The sequence below is a fragment of the Amblyomma americanum genome, chromosome 1 (assembly GCF_052857255.1).
Source record: "Amblyomma americanum isolate KBUSLIRL-KWMA chromosome 1, ASM5285725v1, whole genome shotgun sequence".
NCBI classification, from domain to species: domain Eukaryota; kingdom Metazoa; phylum Arthropoda; class Arachnida; order Ixodida; family Ixodidae; genus Amblyomma; species Amblyomma americanum.
The window spans coordinates 533908390-533936053 of NC_135497.1; the positions used below are offsets into that span (position 1 = coordinate 533908390).

A 27664-nucleotide genomic window follows, 5' to 3' on the forward strand; every position below is an offset into this window, starting at 1 on the left:
AGCGCAAGTGCTGACACCAAAACCAAGAGACGAAGCACTCCCCCTTTTGAAAGCAAACAAAACGGGAAACAAAAACAACCACATTGGTCATCGTCAAAAACAAAAAAAAACGGTGAAAAAAGGCACTAGGTCAAAAGGGTGAAAAAAACATGAATCAGCTCAAGAAGCTACGTCACAAAAACAGTGAAAATAGGCACCGAGTCATTTAAAAAAACAAAAAGATGAAAGACGGGACAACATTTTAAGACAACAACGGTTTTAAAAAAGGGGGTGAATGAAATCCAAAGCGTAGGAAAACATCTGAAACCATGACAGAACCGAAACAAAACTGAGATCGCTAATCAAATGAACAACGAAAGCATCAAACGCAATCAGGAGGCACTGCTCAATCACCAGGGCACAAACAGGCCACTAGGCTACACATGCCCCCGCAAAAACGAAAATTCTTTGGATGATAAGGAAATGGAAGCCTTGCTAACACAGTTGTCCGTAGTGCCGATGTAAAATGTCTCGACGACGAGACGCTCCCATTTGTCATTCAATCTGGCCAGAAATTCCGTCTTTTCGAACCATGGTACACAGTCCCGTTGCTTCATTTTTGTGCAGTCCGCACAATGCTTAGCCAAAAACCCTCCATCGTTGTTTGCCACGCTCAACCGGTGCTCCCTTGCTCTTTCATTAAAGCATCTGCCGGTTTGGCCTATGTAGACTTTTCCGCAACTAAGGGGAATGCGGTAAACAACGCTGGAAACGCAATCTTTGAACTTCCTTAGATGTTTGATTTTGCAAGGGGTCTTCTTAGTGTTCTTCATCATCACGCACACCTTGGACAGTCTGCATGGAGCCGAGAAGACAACGTTGACGCCTCCTTTTCTCGCCACTTTCTTGATGTTGTGCGAGAATTTGTGGATGTATGGAATCACATGGGCCTTCTTTTGCTCGGCGTCTTCTTTGTCTTTGCGTTCTCTCTTAATTTTTTGAAGCACATTTTCACACACACTCGAAATGACGTGCGGAGGGTATCCAGCTGCTTGCAAACGCTGAAGCTGGTACTGGAAGCTCTCTTGGACTTTGTGGTCACAAGTCTTTTTCAGGGCCGACTCAACACATAGGGAAATGATGCCACGCTTGACCAACTTCGAATGGGCACTAGTGTAGGGAAGCAAAGCCTTTTTGGACCTGGGTTTGAAGGACCAGCACAAACGCTGTTTCTCAAAGTGCAGATCTAAATCCAGGAACTGAAGATGTCCATCAAGCGGTAGCTCACTGGTAAACCGGAGCCCGAAAGATTCAGATGAAAATGCCGAGAGGATCTTTGAGGCCAAATCCTGAAGATTGCCGTCCCCCGGTGGGGTAGGAAGACTAGGTAGTCATCGACGTACCTGCACACGCGGGTGACAGCCATCCCTCGCAGTTTGTCTTGAAGACGTCGGTCAAAGGATGACAGAAAAATGTCGCTTAAGGCTGGAGCTATGCTCGAACCTATACAAATGCCTGCTTTTTGAATATGATAACTCTCATTGAAGTGGATGACGGAAGACTTTAGATAGAAATCTATAAGTTCCAAGAAGTTGCGAGTGTTGAGGCCAACTGAGTTCCGGAACTTCGTCTCTCCGTGAAGCTCCACGCATTCTCTGATGGCAGCGAACAGTCCTTCGTGCGGAATGGAATAATACATGTCCTCGATGTCGACGGAAAAAGCCGTCGTGGAAGTTGGTAGCCCTTTTCCCATCAGCTCAACGACTTCTTTGGAGCTTCTAACGAGGAACGGGTCATTGCCTAATAACACATTCAAATGTATCTGCAGGAAGTTCCCAAGCTTCCTCTGCCAGCAGTTCCTGTCCGACACGATTAGTCGAAAGGGGCAACCAATTTTATGCGTTTTTCCAATGAAAAACACTTCAAGGGTTCCGGCATCCTCGTTTTTCACGGCCTTCATCGAATGCTCCAACTTCAAATCCTTTAAAAGTCTCACGGCTTCTCGCTTTCTTTTCCTCGGATCGTGCTTGACTGGCGTGAAGTTCTTTGTAACGGCATCTATCGCCTTGCTCTGGAACAAGCCTTGCGGTAAGACTACAAAACCCTCTTCCTTGTCCGACTGGATGACCGTTAAGCCATTTTCTTTAAGAAAATTGACAACCTTCTTGACAGGTGGCTTAGACGTACCACGGGCTCTTTTCTATATACCCAAACAAGACAAAATGCAGCGGTCTCATGCACTTGTCTCATAGCCGTGGCCACATGTCAGTCCAGGTTTTTGTCTTTTTGCCTGAAGAAGAAACTCGTTCCTCTGCAAGTCCTTCATCTTTTTGGTTACATCGGTCCGTCGTGGGCACATGCCAGGAGGATTTACAAGCTCATGAAGTCTGAAGCTTGGCGACAAGTGCGGCTCTTGCGAGACTGGATGAAGTTTCTTCTTGAAGAAGAAAGCGATCCCCCGACGCTGTCCGTGCGGTACTTTGAACACCTCAAAATGGCAGCACGGTCCACAGAATTCCTGTGGAGGCAGGTTATGTTGAAGCTGACCGCCACTCCTCGTCCGGCAGATACGTCAAGCTCGGTCACAGTTTTGGGAGGAGCCAGCATCCCAAAGGATATCGAGACCATCCTGGACAAAGGCCCCAAGTACTGCTTCGAACCACCATGCTCCAGGCCAAGCCTTCTCGGGTTAGTCCACGGTATCGGCGAGAGAGTGACCGAACAAGAAAAGGAGAGACTCATCGGAGAGGGTGTGGAGTGCGCCTACCGCCATGCGAGTAACAGGACAACTTCTAAGCCACCTGTCAAGAAGGTTGTCAATTTTCCTAAAGCAAATGGCTTAACGGTCATCGAGTCGGACAAGGAAGGGGGTTTTGTAGTCTTACCGCAAGGCTTGTTCCAGAGCAAGGCGATAGATGCCGTTACAAAGAACTTCACGCCAGTCAAGCACGATCCGAAGAAAAGAAAGCGAGAAGCCGTGAGACTTTTAAAGGATTTGAAGTTGGAGCATTTGATTAAGGCTGTAAAAAACGAGGATGCCGGAACCCTTGAAGTGTTTTTAACTGGAAAAACGCATAAAATTGGTTGCCCCTTTCGACTAATCGTGTCGGGCAGGAACTGCTGGCAGAGGAAGCTTGGGAACTTCCTGCAGATACATTTGAATGTGTTATTAGGCAATGACCCGTTCCTTGTTAGAAGCTCCAAAGAAGTCGTTGAGCTGATGGGAAAAGGGCTACCAACTTCCACGACGGCTTTTTCCGTCGACATCGAGGACATGTATTATTCCATTCCGCACGAAGGACTGTTCGCTGCCATCAGAGAATGCGTGGAGCTTCACGGAGAGACGAAGTTCCGAAACTCAGTTGGCCTCAACACTGGCAACTTCTTGGAACTTATAGATTTCTATCTAAAGTCTTCCGTCATCCACTTCAATGAGAGTTATCATATTCAAAAAGCAGGCATTTGTATAGGTTCGAGCATAGCTCCAGCCTTAAGCGACATTTTTCTGTCATCCTTTGACCGACGTCTTCAAGACAAACTGCGAGGGATGGCTGTCACCCGCGTGTGCAGGTACGTCGATGACTACCTAGTCTTCCTGACCCCACCGGGGGACGGCAATCTTCAGGATTTGGCCTCAAAGATCCTCTCGGCATTTTCATCTGAATCTTTCGGGCTCCGGTTTACCAGTGAGCTACCGCTTGATGGACATCTTCAGTTCCTGGATTTAGATCTGCACTTTGAGAAACAGCGTTTGTGCTGGTCCTTCAAACCCAGGTCCAAAAAGGCTTTGCTTCCCTACACTAGTGCCCATTCGAAGTTGGTCAAGCGTGGCATCATTTCCCTATGTGTTGAGTCGGCCCTGAAAAAGACTTGTGACCACAAAGTCCAAGAGAGCTTCCAGTACCAGCTTCAGCGTTTGCAAGCAGCTGGATACCCTCCGCACGTCATTTCGAGTGTGTGTGAAAATGTGCTTCAAAAAATTAAGAGAGAACGCAAAGACAAAGAAGACGCCGAGCAAAAGAAGGCCCATGTGATTCCATACATCCACAAATTCTCGCACAACATCAAGAAAGTGGCGAGAAAAGGAGGCGTCAACGTTGTCTTCTCGGCTCCATGCAGACTGTCCAAGGTGTGCGTGATGATGAAGAACACTAAGAAGACCCCTTGCAAAATCAAACATCTAAGGAAGTTCAAAGATTGCGTTTCCGGCGTTGTTTACCGCATTCCCCTTAGTTGCGGAAAAGTCTACATAGGCCAAACCGGCAGATGCTTTAATGAAAGAGCAAGGGAGCACCGGTTGAGCGTGGCAAACAACGATGGAGGGTTTTTGGCTAAGCATTGTGCGGACTGCACAAAAATGAAGCAACGGGACTGTGTACCATGGTTCGAAAAGACGGAATTTCTGGCCAGATTGAATGACAAATGGGAGCGTCTCGTCGTCGAGACATTTTACATCGGCACTACGGACAACTGTGTTAGCAAGGCTTCCATTTCCTTATCATTCAAAGAATTTTCGTTTTTGCGGGGGCATGTGTAGCCTAGTGGCCCGTTTGTGCCCTGGTGATTGAGCAGTGCCTCCTGATTGCGTTTGATGCTTTCGTTGTTCATTTGATTAGCGATCTCAGTTTTGTTTCGGTTCTGTCATGGTTTGAGATGTTTTCCTACGCTTTGGATTTCATTCACCCCCCTTTTTTAAAACCGTTGTTGTCTTAAAATGTTGTCCCGTCTTTCATCTTTTTGTTTTTTAAATGACTCGGTGCCTATTTTCACTGTTTTTGTGACGTAGCTTCTTGAGCTGATTCATGGTTTTTTTACCCTTTTGACCTGGTGCCTTTTTTCACCGTTTTTTTTTTGTTTTTGACGATGACCGATGTGGTTGTTTTTGTTTCCCGTTTTGTTTGCTTTCAAAAGGGGGAGTGCTTCGTCTCTTGGTTTTGGTGTTAGCACCTGCGCTTGTAAGCGGTTCGAGCTTCAGTGGTATCAGATGGCTACAGTGGTGTGGTTTTTGTTATGAATTTCCTTACTTTGCAGAACGCGTAATTCTCAAGTGTGCACTGTCGCTAAGCGTTCCTTTGCTTGTTGTTTTCATAGAAAGGGCCGGCCCGGTATAAGATTATCTTGTAAGCGGTTGGTTCTTGTGTGGTCTGTTTTTCGCCTGGGCAGATTGTCACGTGCCATATTGATCAGATTTGAAGTGCGTGGGGGATCGCTATACATATTTGCCTTGTATCCCTTCCTTTAGTAAAGTTGTGTGTCTGCGTTAGTGTGTGTCTGCCTCCCTTTCGTCCGTGTTCTTGTTGCGCAGTTCGTCTTTTTTGCATTATGATCAACCAACTAGCCCGACAAATCCTGTAGTCTACCTTCCGCTGCTGAGACAAGCGTAGCGTCGGTATGCTCGTCCACTGTTATCGGCATTCGAATAAACCCTTATGTTTTTATGTTGGGATTCGTCCTTCGGTAGATACGGCTTCCCACCAGGTCAAGCACTGTATTCTGCTCTGTTTCTTGCTGTGTCAGCCTATGTCAAGTGTATGGTGCCGTGGACCTCGTCAAGCCGATTGTATGGCTTTTAGTCTATGGCCCCCAGAATTGATGTATGTGATGGTAAAATCAAAAGAATTTAAATTTTAATTTTAACTGGTTTGCAACAGTCGAGACAGGAGGCGTGTCGAACCAGAGATCAAATTCCAGGGTGATCAGACGCGCCACTTTGAAAATTAGCTAGAAACGTTTAGCCACAAACTTAAATTCATATTTGCAGGAGTAAAGGAGCATACACAAGATGATCATAGTGTTGCCGTAAAGTCAAAGATTGAGCGCTGTGTCGTAGCGACCTGCAAACACCGCGTCATAATTTTTGCTCCAAGTGTTCATTAGAGACTGCTTTCGTTGGTTCATAAGCATGCATATCACCGGTATCTTTCACCTTTATGTTTTTGTGCACATGTGTGTGTATGCGTGTGCTTCTGAGCGCGTGTTTAACCATTACTCTATGTTCTGTCTTGTTCAACCTGACCGCTGGCTTTAGCAACACAGGGTCAGGCACGAGGGCCCCATTCAAAAGTCCAAGGGTTCCGTTTTTCGCTGCGTAATCACTGCCGCATGTCAGCTAGCGTTTATCTACCGCGTCAGCAGCTCTGTAATTGCCATTAATTTTTTTAATAATGCAGCTGGTTAATTTGTACTTTAAGCTCACCTTGAACTTCGCACTTTGGTTCTTCTAATCCGCGCCAGAAACTTTCGTTGGTTCTTCCTGCCTTGTTTCTGAGGCGGTTCTGTTGATGTGAAACAACCTGGCCTGAGCGGCAGCCAGCGCGTGTAGCCAGATGCACTTTACTCCTTGAGTGTCGCCACATAGCCGATGGCTATCGCCTGCACACCGGGCTTGCACGGCGGAAGTGGCAACGGGACCGGTTTGCAACAGCCCAGAGAGAAGGCGTTTCGACGTCTCCCTTGCCCGGCGTGTATGGGTTGAGAGGGCAAAACAGCAGCGTTCTTAATTGCTAGTTTCTTCAGCATTAATGAGCTGAAGGTGGCCGAAAGTCGGGGTGCAGGCGGGATGTGTCACCGGGAGTTACTCGGGGTCCCTCGCCGAAGTGGCACTGCACAGAGTTGTGACCCCGCGACCACACCGAGCACGTAGTGTGTGTCTTGTGATTCGCGCTTTGTCAGAAATAAACCGAGCAACCGCTTCCCAGAAAAAGCGTGTTTTTGTTCGTGCAGACACTGCATCTTCCACGCCACGGTGGCCCCGTGGTTGGGCACTCGAACGCTCCGCCCGAGGACGGGTTTTCTATCCCGACCGTGGCGGCGGCGTTTTGATGGAGGCGAAAAACACAAACTACCGTGTGCTGTGCTATGTCAGTAAACGGTAAAGGACCTCAGGTGGTGGAAATGAGTACATAGCTCTCGTCTTTGGCTTCCCTCATAGCCCAAGCCGCTTTGCGATGTTAAATCTCGTAGGTTATATACTTAGCCGTTGGAGTGTTCAGTTCACGCAATAATAAAAAATGCAATAAAGCTAAACTGAACTTAGCTCTCAGAATTCCGTTCTACCTGATAAATGTCAGTATCTTTGACATCGACGCCATACATAGCTTTCTGCTGAGTACCAGTTACATTCACTCGGAAGAGAAGATTAACAAAGTGCCGAAGCGAGGGCCGTAGTGCGACGGTATAGTACTTTGGTTTGAGCAGCGCAGTTGGCCAATTTGATATAGTGTTTCGCGGCCTAACGTGCCTATGAACAATGGGAGGTTCCATGTAATCGACAGATCTCGGCTGCTGTAATTGAGTGCAACTAAAGAAACAAACGAGGGATGTCATTCAAAGGAGGCCCTTCAGACAGTGGAGTCCGCAGATTTTCATGACTCTCGTTAATCCGATTACGACCTGGTTAATTCCCTTTAATCTTCTCTCCCGTGGGATGTCACTTTAGCAGGTCCAAGGGCGTTAACCGCGACGTTGGAGGATGAGAATATCTGGATGCTATTGCCTCGAGGTTGTCCTTAGAGGCGCATTGACTTCTGGTTCTTGAGTTGTGTCCAGCTGTAATGTAGCACTGTTCACTGTTACCACTCTGTTACGGCAGCTCCTTGGTGGAGCACGGCAGTACAAACCATCTCGGGACACTCGATACCAAATATAAAGGTCGCAAAAAGAGTACCATGTTCTGCTACCTCAAAGTCTAAGCGACAGTTCCATCACTCACGCCAGCACGAAGATCATATGGTGCCCCTCCCTTTTGTTCAATTTAATGCGATGCAGTGCATCAATCAGATGACATACCGCGAAGAGCATGGCCTCCCCCATCTCCGCACTGAGCCTCGAGCGCTCCGGCTGGGCCAGGCATTCGCGGTTAAACTTGGCCGCTCTGAGGTCTCCCTATACATCCGCGGCTTGACCCATTCTGTTCGTGGCAGTATTGCAACCAGCATTTTAGAAACCAAGTTCAACTTTCGCTTCTGCATAACTGTTCCATCATTAAACTTCTGATACATTTTTATCGGAGAAAGGCATTGCCTTGTGCAAGCTCAACTAGCAAGTGTTTTGCTGCTAATTAATGAACAGTTTACGCTAATTACTGGCAAATCGAATGTGCTGGCAGACATAAAAGCCGAGATAAAGTCTAAGTGAGTTTTGTACACAAGGGAATGCCTATTAATATCACCCACACACAAGAAAACGGCAGCTTATTCCTAAGAAATGATATTCGCGAAAAAAAAATGTTTGCCGCCTGAAATCAAAGCTGAAAAAAGTCCGCGGAATTTTGAAAACATAAAGAAAGGGAAAGTCCAACCCCTATATATATATATATATATATATATATATATATATATATATATATATATATATATATATATATATATATATATATATATATATATATATATATATATATATATATATATATATATATATATATATATATATATATATGCGTGTGTGTGTATATGTATGTGTGTATGTATATATATATATATATATATGCGTGTATGTATATATATGTGTATATGTATATATGTTTGTTTATGTATATATCTGTATATGTGTGTGTATATATGTATATATACGTTTGTGTATATGTATATATATGTATGTATGTATATATATATACATGTGTGTGTATATGTATATATATGTGTGTGTGTATATGTATATATATGTGTGTGCGTGTATATATATATATATATATATATATATATATATATATATATATATATATATGTGTGTGTATTTATGTGTTAATGTGTGTGTATATGGATATGTATGTATGTACATGTGTATATGCAATATGATTCCGCATCTGTGCCGCTGAGCGTCACCACCGTGAGTGAGCAGGCAGAGGCAGGGACACCGCACGGGGATGCATCTCACGGAGGCACCTGTGCGCAATCATTGTATGTCGGCGAGCACACTTTCAGCTTTACCGTTTGCGTAATCGTAATAAAATTTCCTTACATTTATAATGTCTCGTCTGGATTTCTTCGCTTACTGCAAACTTTTCACTGTATCCTAATAGGAGACTGTTTTTGTAGAATCATGTGCAGGTATAGCACAGCTTTTACCTTTATGTTTGTGTGCACACCAGCGTGCATGCGTGTGCTTCTGTGCGCGTGTTTAACTATCACTGTATGTTCTGTCTCCTTGTTGAATAACAGCACCGCAGGCCCCAGCAGCACAGGGTCAGGTATGAGGACCCCCACTCAGCAGACCAGGGGTTTCGTTTTTCGGTACATTATCACTTCCGCATGTCGGCTAGCATTTCTCTACCGCGTCAGTCAGGATAATTTGTATTGATAAGCTCACCTTGAACTTCGCACTTTCCTTCTTGTGGCCTCGTCACAAACTCGTTCTTCTTACCTTGTTTCCCAGGCTGTTCTGCTGATGTGAAAGAACGTGGCCTGAGTGATATACGCAGGCTGCAAATGAAGCTCGGTGGGTGTAAGCCGAAGAGGCAAAGTAGAAGTGTGATTTTTAATCTCCGGTATCTTGACATTAATGAGCTCAGCTTCAATGAGCGGCTGTAATCAGCTGAAGGTGGCCGATAGGAGGGGAGCAGGCGGTGGTGGGGCAGAAGAGCCGCCAGAGTCACCGAGAGTGCAGTGTACTCGAAGGGGGTTGTGGTTTCAGGGACCTCTCGTGGGTGAGGCACCTCATGTCGACGACGCAAGATGGCGCCACCGGAGAATGGGCTGTAAGGAACTGGCAGCACACATGACATCTGCAGCGCCGAGAAAGCTTCGCGTGTTGCGTTTAGCACTGAATAAGGTATGCCTGCTGCTGTAATGCAATGATTTTTTTTTCACTGGAAGCAGCAAAGGAAAGATTGAAAAACTGGACATGCCACAGTCTTCTCTCAAATGATATAGCTGGTGACAGAACGACTGGGTGATGACACATTTGATTTTCGTGCGCAAAGCCATGCTGCGCACGGCATAGAGGAACTAAAGGGTTAAATTGCGCAGACACTATTGCTATCAAAATTTTCTCCGCGCATGAGAACGCAGTTACAATTACATAATACGTCCTAAAATTAGAGGTGCTTATAAGACAATTATTTAAAATGTGCCTTGGGAATTTACTTTGAAAGCTAGAATATAAAAAAAATAGGAGGTTTAGGATCCCGATCGACACGTGGGCTGAGAGACGGCATAGTGTAAGACTCCGGAATAATTTAGTCCACCTGGGGTTCTTAAACGTGCGCTCACATATCACAAGGCGCACGGGCCTTTAGTAGTTCGCCTGCACCGCAATACGTCCGCTGCGGCTGCCGGGATCAGACCCAGCTTTGGCAGGGACTGCTACAACCAGGTCGAAATAACGCAAGCGTTATTTCAACCCATGACGTCGCATCCTGTTTGAAGAAAAGACGTCACGTCCGCCATTTTTTTTGCTGTTTGAGCCATGTTTGAGCCGAGCCGAGCATTGCTTTCAGGCCGGTCGGCGGGTCGGGCGTGCGATCGTGTTGCACGTGAGTAATTTGTTCTTTCTATCTTTTGGCACGCACATACTGAGCAATTGCCTGTTATCTTACACTCGGCGTTCCGTTGTCAACTTTCTTGCGCCCGAATATTTTGTGTTAGCAGATAACCCAGGACTAGCACGGAGCCCGCTTGCCAGCCAGTGCACCCAAAGGCCCGGAGGGAAAGACTCATCTGTTTTATCGTAAGTTCTGCTCAAAAGCTCTGAGCAGGTCTACGGAAAAGAGCAAGCGCTGAGCGTGTTTTTATATCTTTTGTCAGCCCAGCCCAACGTAACTCATGGTAACGCATAATTACCAGCTTTTGCGTGCTCCGGAAAAAAAGCGGGAAACTTTTGACAACAGTCTAGTTGAGCCACTAATAAAGCCGGTCGTGAGTTGAACTAACCGTTTGTGCGATGAGTTTTGTACGCGGTCCGATATTTTGTGGCCCCGCGGCTGGGAAAGTCTGTCGAGTGTTGACTTAATTGCACTTTACAATTGTGTGCTCTTGTTACAATTCGCTTTCTAAAACAGGTGCAAAAATTGTGGCGAGATAAGCTATTACGCTTTGGTGTCTGCAGAGGGAAACATGTTCTTCTTTTAAATTCATATTTATTTCAGACGACAGCACTTGAAAAACTTGCAGGCAGTTTTCTGGTATGCACGGGCCTTCCCGATTCCTGCTTCGAGTCCGGCGTTCACTTGCTGGCGCAGAGGCTGAACAAATGGGACGTTAAAATGCTGAGGCAGCAAAGGCTTTAAGGCGCCACAAGGTGAGCCCTCCACCTTCTGTGATGATTTTAAAATGAGTGCTGTGCCACCTGCACCGAACATCTGTTTTACGTGGGGAAGGTGTCAAATTTTGATGGAGGTGAAATTCTAGAGGCCCGTGTACTGTGCGATGGCAGTGCACGTTAAAGAACACCGGGTGGTCGAAATTTCCAGAGCCCTTCACTACAGTATTCCTCTTAGCCTTAGTCGCTCTGGGACGTTGAAACCCCATAAACCAAACCAATCTTTTTTGTAATGAGGTGTAAGGCATTATTATACACGGATTACATGTGGTATGCTCCAACGGCTGCTAAATAATTTATAACTGAAATTCTTTCTCGTGCTGTTTCAGTTGCAGCAGCTGAACGATGACTGTGACCTTAAAAAGAGGTTGTAGGTCATGTGAGGCGTGAAAAACTGCAATATAATTGGTGCTTCTACATTTGTTGTCATTCCTCCTCTAGAGGAAGGCTGGCTTCAGCAGTGCAGTAAATAAAAACGATAAAGCAGCAATTATATCGCAGTTTTTTTATGCCTCTAATGACCTAAAACCTCTCCTTGTCGTCATAGCTCTCATTCGGCTGTTTAAACCGAAACAGCATGACAGAAAAATTTGATTATGAATTATTTAGCGGTCGTAGGCGAATACCAAATCGTTATTCATGCATTGTAGTGTCTTCATTATAAAGAAGAAAATATGCCACCAATATTAGGTCTCTATGCTCCATTAACATGCACTGACATCGCACAGTACACGGGCCCCTAGAATTTTGCCTCCATCGAAATTCTAGAGGCCCGTGTACTGTGATGTCAGTGCATGATAAAGAACCCCAGGTGGTCGAAATTTCCAGAGCCCTTCACTATGGCATCCCTCATAGCTTGAGTCACTTTGTGACGGTTAAACCCCCACCGACATTTCAACAAAGAACTGTCATCATTTCATTAAATAACTAGTGCCATACCTTCTTTAGTTCTTCAACCTACACATGGGCATTGCCATACTGCTGCACCGCCGGCCAGCCTAGAACTCGTGCCACACTAGTGCAGAAAGTGCAGCCAAATGGAAGAGACCTTATGATTATGTGTCTATTTCCTTTGTATTGGGTGGGCAACAGTTTTTTGTCCTAGCCATTACATAGAAAGAAGAAAAAAAAGGAAACGTGGGAACATTCACTATTAAGACAACAGCTTTCACCTGCAGACCCCAAATGAACAAAGCCTACCTGTATACTGAACAAAGCAACTAGGCTGTCACGTATCAGCAAGTTATAATTTTGAAGGTGGGCCTCCTGCTGTGAAACTGGCAACGTTTGTGCCCCTAGAGACAAGCAGTGGCGAGAGGCGAGAAGTCGCAGACGAATGTAGGTAGGACAGGTAGCGGAACGAGGAAGTAGTTCCCGTAATTGAAGAATACAAAGAAACACAAGGACGAGACATGTTTATGTTCTTCCTTCTATGTTTGTCATTTTGTTTTCACAAGGTAACAGTAGATTTCCGTTGTAGTTTCACTTTTTGAGGAAAATGGGGAAGGGGTTGTTCATCTCTAGACATGTAGCCCAAAAGACAGAGCACAGGAGTGGCTCACACATTAGTGTTTGCGTTTTGTTCCTACTGTTCTGTGTGCTTGCACCCCTTGTCCCCAAATGAGGCATTGGCATGATCTTACGTGATGCTATGCTGGTAAAGGATGTCTGCTGCATGCATACAGGTGTGTGGCATTCAGTTTCAAGCACCAACACACGGCTTCTAGCGCAGTAGGAGTTATGGGAGCAAAAAAACCTCAAGGATGTGGATGAATAGTTTAGCTCTTCTACACGATAGCAAGGCGGGCGAGTTGGTGATACATATTTAAAAAATTAATAGCGCGGAAAACGGGGACTTCAAGGGTAGAAAACACAGGACAAGTGCTTGTCCTGTGTTTTCTACCCTTGAAGTCCCCGTTTTCCGCGCTGTTATGTTTTTAACTCTTCAGTTTGCCTTTTCTGAAAAAATTCTGTGACAGGAGGTTCTAATACATGTCAGCCCACCCCTCATGTAATACTCCCTTGTGGGCCTTTGAGGTACAAATAAATGAAAAAAGTAGTGCCCTTTCAAACAGTATATTTTGCAACTTTGGTGCAAGATTTTCAGTGGCCCCTTCAGGGAGTGTTTGTCCAGTGCTTGTAGCGATTGCTCAATGTCACTTGGTCCCAAGAACCAGACAGTTAACCCCTTGTGCTTCTTGATGCGAAAATCTGAGAGGTAAAAATGACAATTTACCATAGCTGTGAACAGTAATGAGCTGCATGTATTGCCGAAGAGAATCGAGGTCATCTACTTGACAGTGGTAAGAGTTTTGGGTTGGTTAGAGCATAGATGGCTTAAAATCATCTTCCGTATCTTAATAGATGTGGCATTGTTGGCGTGTGTAATTAAAAGTTTGTTTCGATGAGTGTGTTTCGATGTGAGCTGTCAACTCGGGCATGACGAAGTTCTAAGCTCGACCAGAAGTACCTGTGCTGTTTGAGCTCAGGGCCAGAGCTTTGAGCGAGGCCACTGCACTACGGTCCTTGTTGTACATTTGGCTTTCATGGTGCTCCAACTTCCTCCTTCCCCCACCTCTGTTAGGAATGTCGCCATGGGGCCGAGCGAAAGTGGTAGGGCCGTGGCATGGCCATAAGGCCATTAGAGCAGTGGCATGGCCATAAGGTCCATCCGAACAGTACTGCGTAAGACTTGTTTGCTGGATTGGCCCGCAGTCAGAACTGAGGTGAGTTATGAGTGGGCCACTGTGGAGAAAGATAGTAGAGCAGCGGAAAACATGCCACGAATGGTGGAGAGCTATTGTTTGGAGGCAACCTTTGATGCCTTTGTTGCCATTGTGGTCAAAGTTATCTGTGAAACCATCAAGGGCACCACCTTTTCTGAATGCATCGCATAGCAATAGATCAGGGCTTCACTTTTATAGTTGGATCATGGGCTTTACTGCAGGAGGTGTATGAATTGGTTCAGATTTCACATTGACGTGCATCAAATTCAGCAACGTTAGTACTCACAGGTACAGTAAAACCTCGTTAAGGCATACCTCGCGGCACTGTGGAAAAACTGTGCAAAGCGGCAATATTGTCACGAAGACGACGAAGCTGGCAGTGGTGCGGGAACGGAAAAGCCACGTTATAGGTGAGCGGCCATTAAAACCATCTCACTGCCATCATTCATCGCCGCTTATTATTCGGCTGGTCGCCACTTAACATTTGGTGTGAGATGCGGGGTATCATCCCCATCCCGGTCCTGGATCTTCGGAGTCTTCTGCCTGCCGTTATTGTCGGCCGTGTGCACCTGGCTGTGCCCCAGCCCGCCGAACCTGAATCGACCTCGCCACTCACCGCAGTCCCGTCCCCCGCCCTGACCACAAGACACGTTGACATGACAACGCTGCCACGGCCCGAGACGCCGCCCACACGTGAGGACACCACCCCCCTGCCCATGCCATTCGGTGCATTCAAGGGCTTCGTCCGTTGGCTAATGGTGACCTGTGTCCCAAGCGTTTCGTCGACTAGGATTCACTCACACATATCTTTCTTCGTTGCAGCCAGCACTTCCCCTATGCCATTTGTGTTGTACCGTCCTCCTCTGAACCCATCTCCACTGAGCCGTCTCTCCGTCGGTGTGTTCTTCTATTCACTATCGGGATGATCGCTCGGCAGCCCCGGGTAGTGTCACTGAAATGACGAAGCTGGCAGCGGCGCGGGAACAGAAAGGTCGCGCTATAGGCGAGTGGCCATTAGAATGATCTCACTGCCATCGTTCATCGCCACTTATAATTTGGCTGGTCGCCACGTAACAATATGCCCAAACTGAAAGCAGCCTGAGTATATCCGTTGACCTGGCAAAAGATGATACCTGAGGCATTTCAAAGAATGTGAAGGCGAAACCTTTTAATCACATAGCTACGAGTGCAGCCTCGAAGGTATGTAAGCCAGGTCTCGTGTCCCAGCTGCTCTAGTAGGCCGTATTTGAGTGAACAAGCAAGTGTCTAGCACGCATGCAGTTTTTTCCAACAGTACAAGTTTAGCTGTCTTCAGCTTCCACGTAGGCGTTACTTTCATTGGATGGTGTTTTGCCAGTGATGGAAGCAACAGTGTCAATACCAAACTGTGCTGAAGAAGTCTTGGACAGCATTGTCTAATCCATCACCAATCATGCAAAAAAAATGAGTCTCCGCAATGCGTCCTCTGCAACAAAATACCTCCTGTAAACAGGACGTATTTAGGAATACCTGCTCTATTCCGAGGCCTGGATTGGGAAAAGTGGGGATAAGAGTTAATGGAGAATATTTTAGTAATCTGCAATTCTCAGCTGATATCGCTAAGTCGCTCAGCAGATGAACTGCAAAGCAAGATCTGTAATCAGAATGGTGGGTCTAAAGAATTAGAGGAGTATAGACACCTAACTTTTGGGTGCGTGTTTTTTGTTTGTAACGATGCGTAAGGCGTTGTTATACGTGAATTACCACCTGGTATTCTCCTATAACCAATAAATAATTTATAATAGCATTTCTTTCTCGTGCTGTTTCGGTCTCAGTTTCAACAGCCGAATGAGGGCTGTGACGCCAACGTGTACTTACAGGTCACGTGAGGCATGAAAAAACTGCAATATAATCGCTGCTTCCACATTAGTTGGCATTCCGGCTCTTCAGGAAGGCTGGCTTCAGCAGTGCAGTAAATCATAACGATGAAGCAGCGATTATATGGGGGTTTTTCGATGCCTCACGTGACACAAAAGCACTCTTTGACATCACAGCAATTGTTCGGCTGTTGAAACTGAAACAGCGTGACAGAAAAAATTCAATTATAAATTATTTAGCGGTCATGGGCAAATATCACATGGTAATTCATGTGTAGTAGTATTTTCTGCATCGTTGTAGAGAAGAAAACATGCCACCAAAATTACGTGTCTATATTCCTTTAGCACGCAGAAAACCAAATGGAAAATGCTCTTGGTCATTCCCTCCAATGCAAATGCTGTGTGGTGTATAATATTGTTACGTGGTGGCTGTCCAAAGAGTGAGTTGCGATGAACGATGGCAGAGATATAATTTAATGGCCGTTGGCCTAGCGCTAGTGCTCTGTAACGCACCACAGCCAGCTTCGTCGTCTTTGTCACAATATTCCATTTTCTCATGAACATTGTCACTAATAGGAAACTGGGTGGTGTGTCATTGTTTGCGTAAGAACTTAAGGACACTGATAAGTTCCCTAGGCAGCCGCTGTCCACACACCATACGTGGCAAAATTACTTTTGAAAAGTAATTAAATTATATCACTAATTACTTTCCTATAAATCACAGAAGTAATTACATTACAAATTACTGGTCTCAAAGTAATGACATTACATTACAATTAGCTGCCTTAAGTAATGAAAATTACTTAGTTTCGATGCTAAAATGTTGCGCATTGGATATAGTTTGTGCAAAATTTCTAGAGTTTTTTGTTTTTGTTTGCACCGCCACTGAGCTTGAAAATGGGCGTCAGAAATTTTTCCCCTTTTTAGTCAATTTGAACTGCCGCTTTGCTGATGTAGATGAGGTCTTTGTCATATCATTCTTCAATCAGAAGTACATTGTTCAATGTGTAATATGGTCCCACCATCCTGATTTTGAAGAATTTGTCATCCGCGTAAACAGCGGGAGTGCAGTGACTGCTTATCCACGCATCATCCCAGAAGTGCGCAGGCGCGCGAGAAGCTGCCAATTCTGCTGTTCAATTGATTTGTTCTGGAGGCAAGTTGGTGGAAATACATTGCATGTCGCTGGGACGCTGTTGCCTATCATGCCCTTGAGTTAGAAATACGGCCTCAGATGAGGCCACAAAAACCCGACAACTCGTGGCCAACTTTCTTATACATGTCAGTTGAGACTTTTTGTCGGTGTCAAAGTACTCAAAGACGTCAAAGTACTTGCTCAAGCACTCGCAGTGCGTCTGCATGAAGGTGCCATATGGCATGCCTTGGTCATCGAGCTCTCCTGGTGGCCATGCAGTGCATTTGTGTGTGAGACCTTATGCAGTGCAGGGAGATGGGTAGCAGTCCTGTGACTGATATGCAGAGTCTTCACCAAGGCAGTGCTGACGCCTGCGCGCACTACTCGTCCGCGTGCTTCTTTGGGGTGCTGGCTATTACTACTTGCACGCTTTTAAGGCACAAGCCTTAAGTGGCACATTAACATTGATACCCGGCGTTGTTGTCGATGTCCAGGAAAAGTGGTCCATAACCCCTAATGACATCGTCAGCCAAGAGAAAAAATTCTTCCAAGGGTGCAGAGAATTGAACCCAGGGCCTTCAAATTACGAGGTGATCACACAACCCATCAACCACAAAACCGCGTTGTTTCTTGGCAAGTAATGATTCATTTAATGTATGTGTTGCCCTATGACTATAAGCTAATGAGTAGGTGTGTCACTAGAAAGGAAGGAAACAATATAAATTAAAAAGTGAATGTTTTTTGCCTTCAAAGCATGAAAGTAATCTCTAGTGTGTCCGTAATTTATTCTTGCTTTGGGAGTCGCCGCGGTGGCTTATTGGTTATATGGTGCTCGGCTGCTGACCCAAAAGACTCTGGTTTCATCCCGTCTGCAGCAGTCTCATTTCGGTGGAGGCGAAATGCTATAGGCCCATATACTGTGCGATGTCAGTGCACGTTAAAGAACCCCAGTTGGTCAAAATTCCCGGAGCCCTTCACTATGGCGTCCCTCATAGCCATAGTCGATTGCTTTGGGACGTTAAACCCCCATAAACTGCATCTTTGCTTTGTATATGCTCATCTCCCAAACGCGAGGTCAAAGCATGGCAGATACGAGAAGCATGGACTCGGTATGCAACAAAAGTAATATTGCTAGTAATTGATTACTTTTCCGTGAAATTACTGCTTGAAAGTAGTTCATTACATTACTAAATTACCAGGCCACAAAAGTAATGAATTACATTATAAATTACCGAGAAAAGTAATTTAATTACTGTAAATTTATTACAGTAATTTATTTGCTGGCTAATTTGCCACACACTGATTTCAAGGTGATTGCACACTGCTTTTCAATGAATGCGAAATCCTGACATGATAGCTTTTGCAAATGGTATGACACGCCTTTTGCATATTTAAGGCAAAGGTTTGTGCCACCTTCCCTTTTATTTTTTGTCTCTCCCCTCTCCCTTTCCCCTTCATATGTTTTTTTTGGATGTTATGAATGCAATGTTTTAGCAATAAGCTTGAATTAGCCCCTATGAAAAATTTTTATGCTGGTCTGCACTTGACTGTCTCTATGTCCAGGTTTGGCGCCATTTCCTAGTCCCTGGCATTTATTAGCACTTTCACTTCAATAAAACTTTTGTGAATGTGCTGGCACAAATTTTGAAAAGTTCCTTTGCTAGCGCTTGCAAGTTGTTTCCATATTTTTGTTTTCCATGGGGGTGAAGTTTCATGGCATGTCCAGTCCGTCAACTATTTTTTACCGTTCTCATATTTGTCCCGTTACACTTGTGCATTGTGGAAGAGCCGCAGCTGCTCTTAAGATGCTTGGTGTCCTTGCCTTTGTGCAGGGCAGCAGCGGCGTCTTCTCCGCAGTGCTCATTGCATGTGGGCAAAGCATTCAAAAATGATGACGAGCTTGGCTGGCATTTTCTCTTGGTCTCTGAATGCATCATGTGGTCAGAATTTGGCAAAATTATGGACAAGTATACCAGAGAATCGTTTCAAAAAGTTATCCAGGATTTGTATTGTGAATAAAAATAGCACAAAACGCATAATTTTTCGTTTTGTGATACTGCAGATTACACGAACCAAGAACAGAACAGCAAGGTTCTACTGTATTTCTTTGAAGGGCTATGACGGTTTTAAAGGGTGTCTAGCAACCTAGAATGGTCCACAGGAATTTCGTTTACCTGGAAAATTCTGGCAGTTGTGAGGGATACCATCAAGAATGTGGTCATGTCTCGGAAAAGGACGGACTGAAATTAACGCAGAGGTCTGCTGCGAGTTTTAACGATACTGTGAGTGTCCAGCACACGGTCCGTTCTTATTGGCATGACATAGTTTTGCTTCTAATGAGTATTAGGCATGGCAGCCTGTCTGTTTTAGCTGTCTTTTTCTTGTCTTCAATTAAGTGAGCATTGTATATACTGTATTTACGCACATAATTTGCGCACTTTTTATTCAGAAATTAGGGCTCTAAGAAGGGGGTGCGCAAATTACGCGGGGATTTCGCGAGCGCGACTTAAACTCCACAAAGGTCATAACGCGCAATATAGGTATAGTGTATGTTGCTGCGTACACGTCAGCACCCGAACCCGCATCCTACGCTGGCCGGCCCCCGAAAAAAAAACCGAGCCAATTGTTGGATAGTTCCAGATTCCGTAAGTTTGCTTTCGCAACTTCGTCTGGGAAAGCAACCGCGAATCAATAAATCAATTATCAGACCACACAATTCTTTAACAGTACCGCGCGAGTATCGACCAAACTGCTTGTCAGCGCCTTATCACGGCGCGCAGCTGAGAAGCCAGCGAGAATAACCACATGCACACAAGTTTGCTGACACAACGATTGTCGTCTATGGACAAACTTGTGCGCACGCGGTTATTCTCGCTGGCTTCGCCGCTCCGCGCCATGATAAGGCGCTGACAAGCAATTTGAAGCTTGCCGTATAGTTGTGATATCCCATCGCAAGACACGACCGAACAAACAAACACAAGCCGTCAGAGCGACAGAGAAAAGCGTTGCCGGCAGTCGAGTCACATGCATCACGCAAACAAACAGCGGTGTTGGCTCTTCTATTCAGTTGCCGATCCTCCCTGAAAGCGCTGCTGGCCGTTCCGAGTGGCGATGCCGCTGGTGCCACCGCGATTGTAACAGCGGCCCGACACCACCATGAATGCCCAGTGCACAATAGATTCAAAAAGCCTTCCGAACAAACACGCGGAATAGCCGAATGCTACCGGGTAGAGCCCGCGTGCATGATGGTGGTCTAGCGCAGCACGGTGCGTAAAATATGCGAGTAAAAAAATTTTTTTTGTAAACCCGAGTGATAAGTTAAGGGTGCGCAAATTATGCGAGGACGCAAATTATGCGTGTAAATACGGTACTAGTTGGTTCTGTACAGGTTGCCACACTCCTCATTAAGTTTGGTCTGGTGCATATCAATAGACACAGCTACGTTCAAAAGTATTTTCTGTGGAATAAGCCGTAGTCATAGGAATAATTCATGCGCTTTCAGTATACTGATGCGAGGTGCTACGCCACCCCAATCTGGCATCAAAATCGATCTGTAAATCTTGCTCTCAGACCTCGTCAATCTTATAGGCTATTGCAGAAACAAACAAGCAGAGGCTAGTTTCTCTGCAGTTCGAGCTGTGATGATGAGGTCGTAAAAAGCTGTTACTTTTTGTGGAAATGCTTGGTGCTTGTCCTGTGGCATTGCTGCTATCGAAAGGGGTGCCAGAGTGTGCCTTCATTGGAAAGGCAGTAAAAGGCAGTGCTTCTCAGTGATGAGCAAACCAACCTTTGTCAGCCCTCTTGTTCAAGGGTTCCTTCTTGAAAGCCTGAAATATTCTTTTGCAGTACAATGAACAGTGTATGGAGTCCTTGAAAGCATGCAGAGTGTTCCGTTTAGAAATTTTCCAGAATTTTCTCAGAGTTTTGTTTCTTTTGTGAAAGCACATGTAATGTCAGCACATATGGCCACCACTCTTATGAACCATTAAAAGAAAGCAAAAACTTGTGAGCATAATTTTAACAAACTTCCAAATTTAAGAGTCCGGATCAGTCAGGCACTTTTCGTCAAGTGAGAAGGAAAACAGCTGCTGAAATTTCAGCACAGATTCCTGGTTGAAATGTGCCAGCATCTGAGGGTCCGTTACGGCCACGGATTCCAGTGTGGTGAAACCCATACACATGAGTTAAGTGGGCCATGTCCCGTTAAGAATGCTGCATCTGGGGCAGCATTCCACAGCTGGAGGTGTCACAAGAAAGTGTGGAAGAGGTCGTCTTGTTAATGCTCTCACTCTTGTTGTAGCTTAAGCTGCTGTTCATCGATTTTTTTGTGTCATTAATGTTTCTCAACAATGCCACATCACGTCATACGCCTTTTCAGTGTCTGAGCTGTGACAAGAGCCTCTCCACAGCAGCCGTGGCCTCATGCTTGAGTGCTCGCCTCGGCTACGGGAGGTCGTGGGTACGATTCCCGCGGCCTCCGGTCCACCAGACAATTAATCCAATAGGAACAGGCGGTCCCCCGGCCTAGTGCTCGGCTCTCCAGGGCTGCACTGCGTGGGAAGGATAGCCTGTGCCTCAAAACTCCCGTCAAATGCGGGCACAAAAACATCTCCACGTGATTAAAACCCGCAGTCCAAAACTCTCGCCTTGTGCCAGTTACAAAACTCACAACGTTCACTTCTCTAGCCTCAAGATAGATGTGACATAAGCACTCTCCGCTCACAAACCCCTTCGAGCAAAGTGTGGCGGTATTTGATTGCTACCGTTGTGGCTGGCTCACACGCATCAGCAGGTGTGCATGACGGGTTAAAAAAAAGATGGGCTTCTACCGCACGACGTGGATTTAGGGTTGCTTGACGGCGGAACTTATTTATTTATTTTATTTATTTATTCAATACTGCAGGCCTTTACGGCCCAAGCAGGAGGGGCATACACTTGGCATCAGCGTATAGAACGAAGATAGCAAATAATAATTACAAAACACTTGTTCTATGGGCAATAGAACATGAGCAAAACAAGGACTAAACGAAATGCAAACCGAGCTCTTCATTTGGGAAAGTCAAACAGAAACAAACAGAAGTAAGCCAATGAATGAAATATGCAAAAATGAAATGTCAAACTTGCAGCAAGGCAAAAACACGATCAGTTTGGGCAACCAAAAAGCAGACAAGAAAAATATTCAAGAGCAATTCAAGGTTTCAATTGAATCAACGCTGGTTAGAAGAGGCAGAGGTAAGTTGTTCCAATCTGTTATCGTGCGAGGAAAAAAAGAATATTTAAAAACATTAGTTCTGGTGCTGTATGGCGTTAGAGAGTCATCGTGTCGATTTCGGGTTCGGCGTGCCGTAAGTAGTGTTATGTACGGATCAGGAGTCAGAGCAAGAAGGTTATTTTTAAGAAGGAACATAAATTTTAAGCGCTGAATTTTTCTTCTCAGTTCCAGTGTCGGTATTCCATGTTGTTTCATTAGTGCTGTCGGGGAATCAGTTGTACGGTACTTCGAAAAAATAAACCTGACTGCCTTACGCTGTATTCTTTCGAGAGCGTCAATGTTAGTTTTGGTATAAGGGTCCCACACTACGCATGCATATTCAAGTTTTGGTCTTATTAATGATGTATAAGCTAAAAGTTTAGTTTCGGCGGGGACATGCTTCAATTTATGACGGTGAAGGCAAAGTTTCCGAAAAGCTGTGTCACATACGTTAGTTATGTGAGTGTTCCAGTTTAGGCTGTTTGTTAGTGTGACGCCAAGATATTTATACTCGCTGACTTCGGTTAGTGGTTCTGTCCCGAGGGCATAGGGAAAAGAAAGGTTATTGAGTTTCTTGGTTATTTTCATATACACTGTTTTGTCAGCGTTCAATTGCATATCCCAACAATGACACCAGGAAAGAATATTTTGTAGATTATTATTAAGAGTTATCTGGTCATCCTCGCTTGACACTTCCCTGAACAGCACGCAGTCGTCTGCAAACAATCGTATTTGGACGGGTTCAGTAATAACGCTCACAATGTCATTAATATATATTAAAAACAACAATGGTCCTAGCACGCTGCCCTGAGGGACGCCGGAAGTAACTGGAAGTTCATGGGAGTAGTAAGTATCAATATTAACAAACTGTCTACGATCAGTGACATACGCAGCAACCCAGTTAATAATGAAAGAAGGAAGGTTAATCATTTTAAGTTTTTCAATAAGCTTAGAGTGTGAAACAAGGTCAAAGGCTTTCCTGAAGTCTAAAAAAATAACGTCCACCTGGCCGGATTTGTCTAAAATTCTAGCAAGGGAATGGATTACCGTTGTTAATTGTGTCACCGTAGAAAATCCTTTACGAAAACCATGCTGCGCAGGTGAAAGTATATTGTTATCCTCCAGAAAATCTCTGATGAAGTTGGCTATGACGTGTTCAAGCATCTTACAACAAGATGATGTTAACGAAATTGGTCGGTAGTTAGTAATCATTGTGGGGTCTCCCTTCTTAGGCACTGGTACTACACGTGCCGTTCGCCAGTCAGGGGGAAGGGCTGCAGTGGACAGTGACGCACCGAAAATTATTACCAGAAAGTGTGACAGCATTTCTGCGTATCGGCGCAGAAAAACATTCGGTATGTTATCCGGTCCTGGGGTAGATTTTGTTTTTAGATTAAGGATTACAGAAAGCACACCTTGAGCGGATACAAATTCAAGAGATACATTTGATAAAGGTGAAAAGGGAAGTGCAAGCTCTTCTGAGTTAATAAACACACTGTGGAAGAATGCATTAAAGTGTTCGGCGATACTTTGCTTTTCGACAACGGGAATGCCATCTTTAATTATTTGATCCACTGCCTTGTTCTTTTTGCTCAGAAATTTCCAGAATTTTTCTGGAGCCGTACGAATAAAGTGCGGCAAAGTGTTATTGAAATAATGCCGTTTGGCATGCCCAATTGACGAGCTCAGCGTAGCTTGTAAGTTCTGTACTGTAGTTGGTGAGGCATTCCGTCGTCTTAAGCGTTTTATTTTTCTTTTCAAGTGAATGACTTCACGCGTTATCCAAGGGTTTTCATTTCCTGTTTTCTTTGTTTTCGTTGGAACGAAATTTTCGATGCAATAAGTGCAGATATTTTTGAACTTGTCCCAAAGTTCTACTACATTGCTTCCGTGAAAGTTGCTTAGGTGTAAATCGAGGTAATCTAACACGCTTTCGTCTCTGGCACGTGTGAAGTCCTTCACTTGTACAGTTTTTGCCTTCTTAGCGGTACATTTTTTTAAATGACACGAATAGTACACCATCCTATGATCAGACATTCCATGTTCAATTGATACTGAAAAATTCTCGATTGTTTTGCTCACGAAGACAAGATCAAGCATTGATGATGAAGAACCATGCACTCGCGTTGGTAAGTTGACAACTTGGTGCAAATTGTGGCATAAGATTATTTCACGCATATAATTAACATGAGTGCTAAATTCGCCACTAGAAGAACAATGTTCCCAGTTAACTCCTGGAAGATTAAAGTCCCCCACTAAAAAATTTTTTTTATGTACGAATGAACTGACATGCTCACGCAAATCACACAGGAATTGAGGTGGTGAGCCAGGCGCTCGATAAACGGCAAATAGCAAGAATGAATGTTCGTAGTAAGAAATCTTTAGTCTAATAGTTTCAATGCTATCAGCCTGACACAAGAGAGTTGCTGACAAGTTTTGCTTTACCAGCACAGCCACCCCGCCTCCCCTCGTTGATCTGTCACGACGGAAAACACTGTAAGATGGTGGAAAGACGTCTTCATCATCTATGCCACTGTGTAGCCAAGTTTCGGTCAAAACAACGATGTGCGGGTTGTAACCTAAGATAATAGCCTCTAACTGATCACTTTTGCTAACAATGCTGCGTGCATTTATATATAATATGCGCATATCTTTCGTATCAGTCCGGAGAAGTCAGTCTTGTTTAGCACTGTTATATTTACCAATTTTTTTCCTACAGTTTTTAGCGTCATCCCAAATGTAAGGGTCGTTGTCGACTCGAAGTTTCTCGTTGATTAGTTGAACTTTTCTTTTGTGCTCCCTTTCCTCTGAAGTACTGTCCCACAAAAGTTTACGCTTCCTGAGCGTGTTTCGTGAGTAATCGTTTTGAACAGAAGTATTAGAACCTTTGAGTTTGAAAGCATTTTGCATGACACTTTTCTTTTCTTCGTAATCTTGAAAATATAAAATTACTGGCCGCGTTTTATCGCTCTTGCCGATCCGATGTATTCGGGCTACAGACTTGCACGTGATTTGTAACTTGGTAGAAAATATATCAGTTAGAATTTTACGGCGCAGTACAGCCTCTGTCTCTTCTGGTTCCTCTGATACCCCAAAAACCAGTAAATTCGAGCGTCTACTTTTATCCTCCAAATCCGTAATTTTCGCTTCTAAGGCTTTAACCGTGCTTTCCAGTGCTTCCACGCGCGCGGCTTGTTTCTCCATTTCTGTAAATCGAGTCTCCCAGTCCGTCAGACGTGTTTCCATGCTAGATTGTTGTATACGAAGTGCTGCAACATCCTCAATTAATTTATTCTGTCCCAAAAGCAGTTTTTCAAGCAGTTCATTTGTGCTGGAACCTTCCGTGTCAGGTCCGGGATTCAACTCGATATCTCCGCTCAAGAGGAGCAAGCATACGCAGTACACGTCATACACCATTAATACAGCTTGCTGTGGGCACGGCAAGACCAAAAGACAACGGTTGTCGCTTTTAACAGAGCTGTAGTAAGCACTAACCTGTACAAGGCAGAAGAATGGTCTGTTAGGCCACATGGTCGCTCGCGGTTCGCCGTGCCCACTGAAGTCGAAGGCTTAAAGTTGCTCTTTTATATTCCATCTCTGATCCATCAAGGCAACGGTTTGGTCGAAGACCCTTCTCCCAAGCATCTCACCCTAGATAAGCCGAGCACCATGGCGGGGAAATCTTAAACCGGTGGGTACCCGGCAGCACTGGGAATCGAACACAGCACCTCCCGAATGTGAGGCGGATGCTCTGTCACAAGGTCGCGCTTCGGTGCTATGATCTGCGCCAAAAGGCCGAGAAATGAAAAGCCGAAAGATTGTCGTTCGGCAGCTTACAAAGTCAAGCTGTCATGTTTTTTCCTGAACACAGTTATGGCTCAGGCTAATTGTACCATTCTACATGATTTTTCCTCATTCATTGAGACGCTCAGTAAGCTTTAGGATGCGATAAATTATGAAGAGGAATGAAATATTTGTATGAAATGTTTCTTTTCATCACTGCATTTGTGGAAACATGTTTGTATTGTAATTTCAAATGTTTTATAATTTGAACTACTCGAAAATAAAACATATCGCAGTACTGGCCGGCATTTCGAAAGGCCCTGATATGCACACTATGTTTACGAGAGCAGACGATGCAGCGGTCTCTGTGTCATTACTTTTGGAACCCACATGACCAGGGTTGCTGCTCTTCCTCGCGAGTGACGTCGTAATGCACCCCGACACTCTGAAACCAAAATCGCTCCGTATAAATAATGCGGTAATATTTAATGTTCATATTTAAATTGCGGAGCACGTATCACGCACCGGGTGGGAGTATGCAATGCTTGAAACTAAGAACACTCCAACCAAAAATTTGATGTCTCCGCTCCTTTAAGGTTTTGGGTTTAGCATATGGAGCTTGTGAGCTCATGTGTGCCAGCGTCAGAAGCCTTTCAGAAACCCTTTCGTTGTTTGTCTTGACTGTTTTTATTCATTCTTGGTCTCTGCCTTGTACACACTTCTTTTTGTGTGTGGTTTCTCTGGCACATCTTGAACAATGTTCCTTTTATTCTTTTTTTTAAGGATCTTTCTTATGTCCATACGCAAAACCACTACAGGAGTGCGTGGGCTGCTGCTGTAGCCTGTTGGGAGATCTCCTTATCTTTTTTCCCTCATATGCATTCCATTTTTTGTGTATTTGTTTGTGGGTTTCTCTTAGTGGTTTATTAGTTGCATTTTATTGTTCTGAGCTTGCATACATTTTTTCTTTTCATGGCATCCAACCCTGTGTATGACTGACACTAGTGGAGGGACTGCAGCAGCCGACCTTGCATGGCGCGGCAGTCTCTGCTCCAAGGCACCTATTCCCCGTTCCAGGCTATTGGCTCAAGGTTGTGCCCACAAGTCTGCACCTTGGTCTACAGGCAGAGTCGCATTAGGCCCACGTCAGCCAGGACTTCCTTGCCAAATAAATTGTTCCTACCGACACGCCTTGTCAGTAATTGATGAAGCGTATGAATAAATGAGTAACAACTTCGTTGGCCGTATAGAAAAACCGTGTTACAAAGCAGCTTCCTTTAAGGCCATACCCAGCCACCATATTGTTTCCTCTGAGCAACCTACTCATCTTTGAGCTAAGTGCTTGCCGTGTGTCGCATCACAGTCTGAAGTGTTGCTGCAGAACTGCATATTGCCTTCCTGTTTATGCCATTGCAGCAGGAACTGCTTCACAAAGCTAATGAAAAAAAAATTCGCCAACATACTGCTTTGAGACAACTGCTAAACGGGTGCCGAAGCCCACTGAACATCGTAATTGAGGCCTTTTGAATTGAATGTTCTTTGTAGGTATTTTACAAAGGCAAGATAACAGTCCTAGCAGTTTTGGGTCACAAACTGGGTAATATAAGGCTTTAACTGCTAACAAGAGGCCCTAAATGTTCGCTAAATTTGATTTATAGTCTTCTCTTACTGTTGT

At 44.8% G+C, this 27664-nt stretch overlaps 1 long non-coding RNA gene across 1 annotated transcript; it reads left to right on the forward strand.

Moving 5' to 3' along the window:
• The first annotated feature begins 10400 nt into the window (after positions 1–10400).
• Positions 10401–27168, forward strand: LOC144107661 (uncharacterized). Its single transcript, XR_013309351.1, has 3 exons — positions 10401–10647; positions 11066–11217; positions 26995–27168. It is a non-coding gene; the product is annotated as an uncharacterized LOC144107661 (long non-coding RNA).
• The last annotated feature ends 496 nt before the right edge of the window (positions 27169–27664 follow it).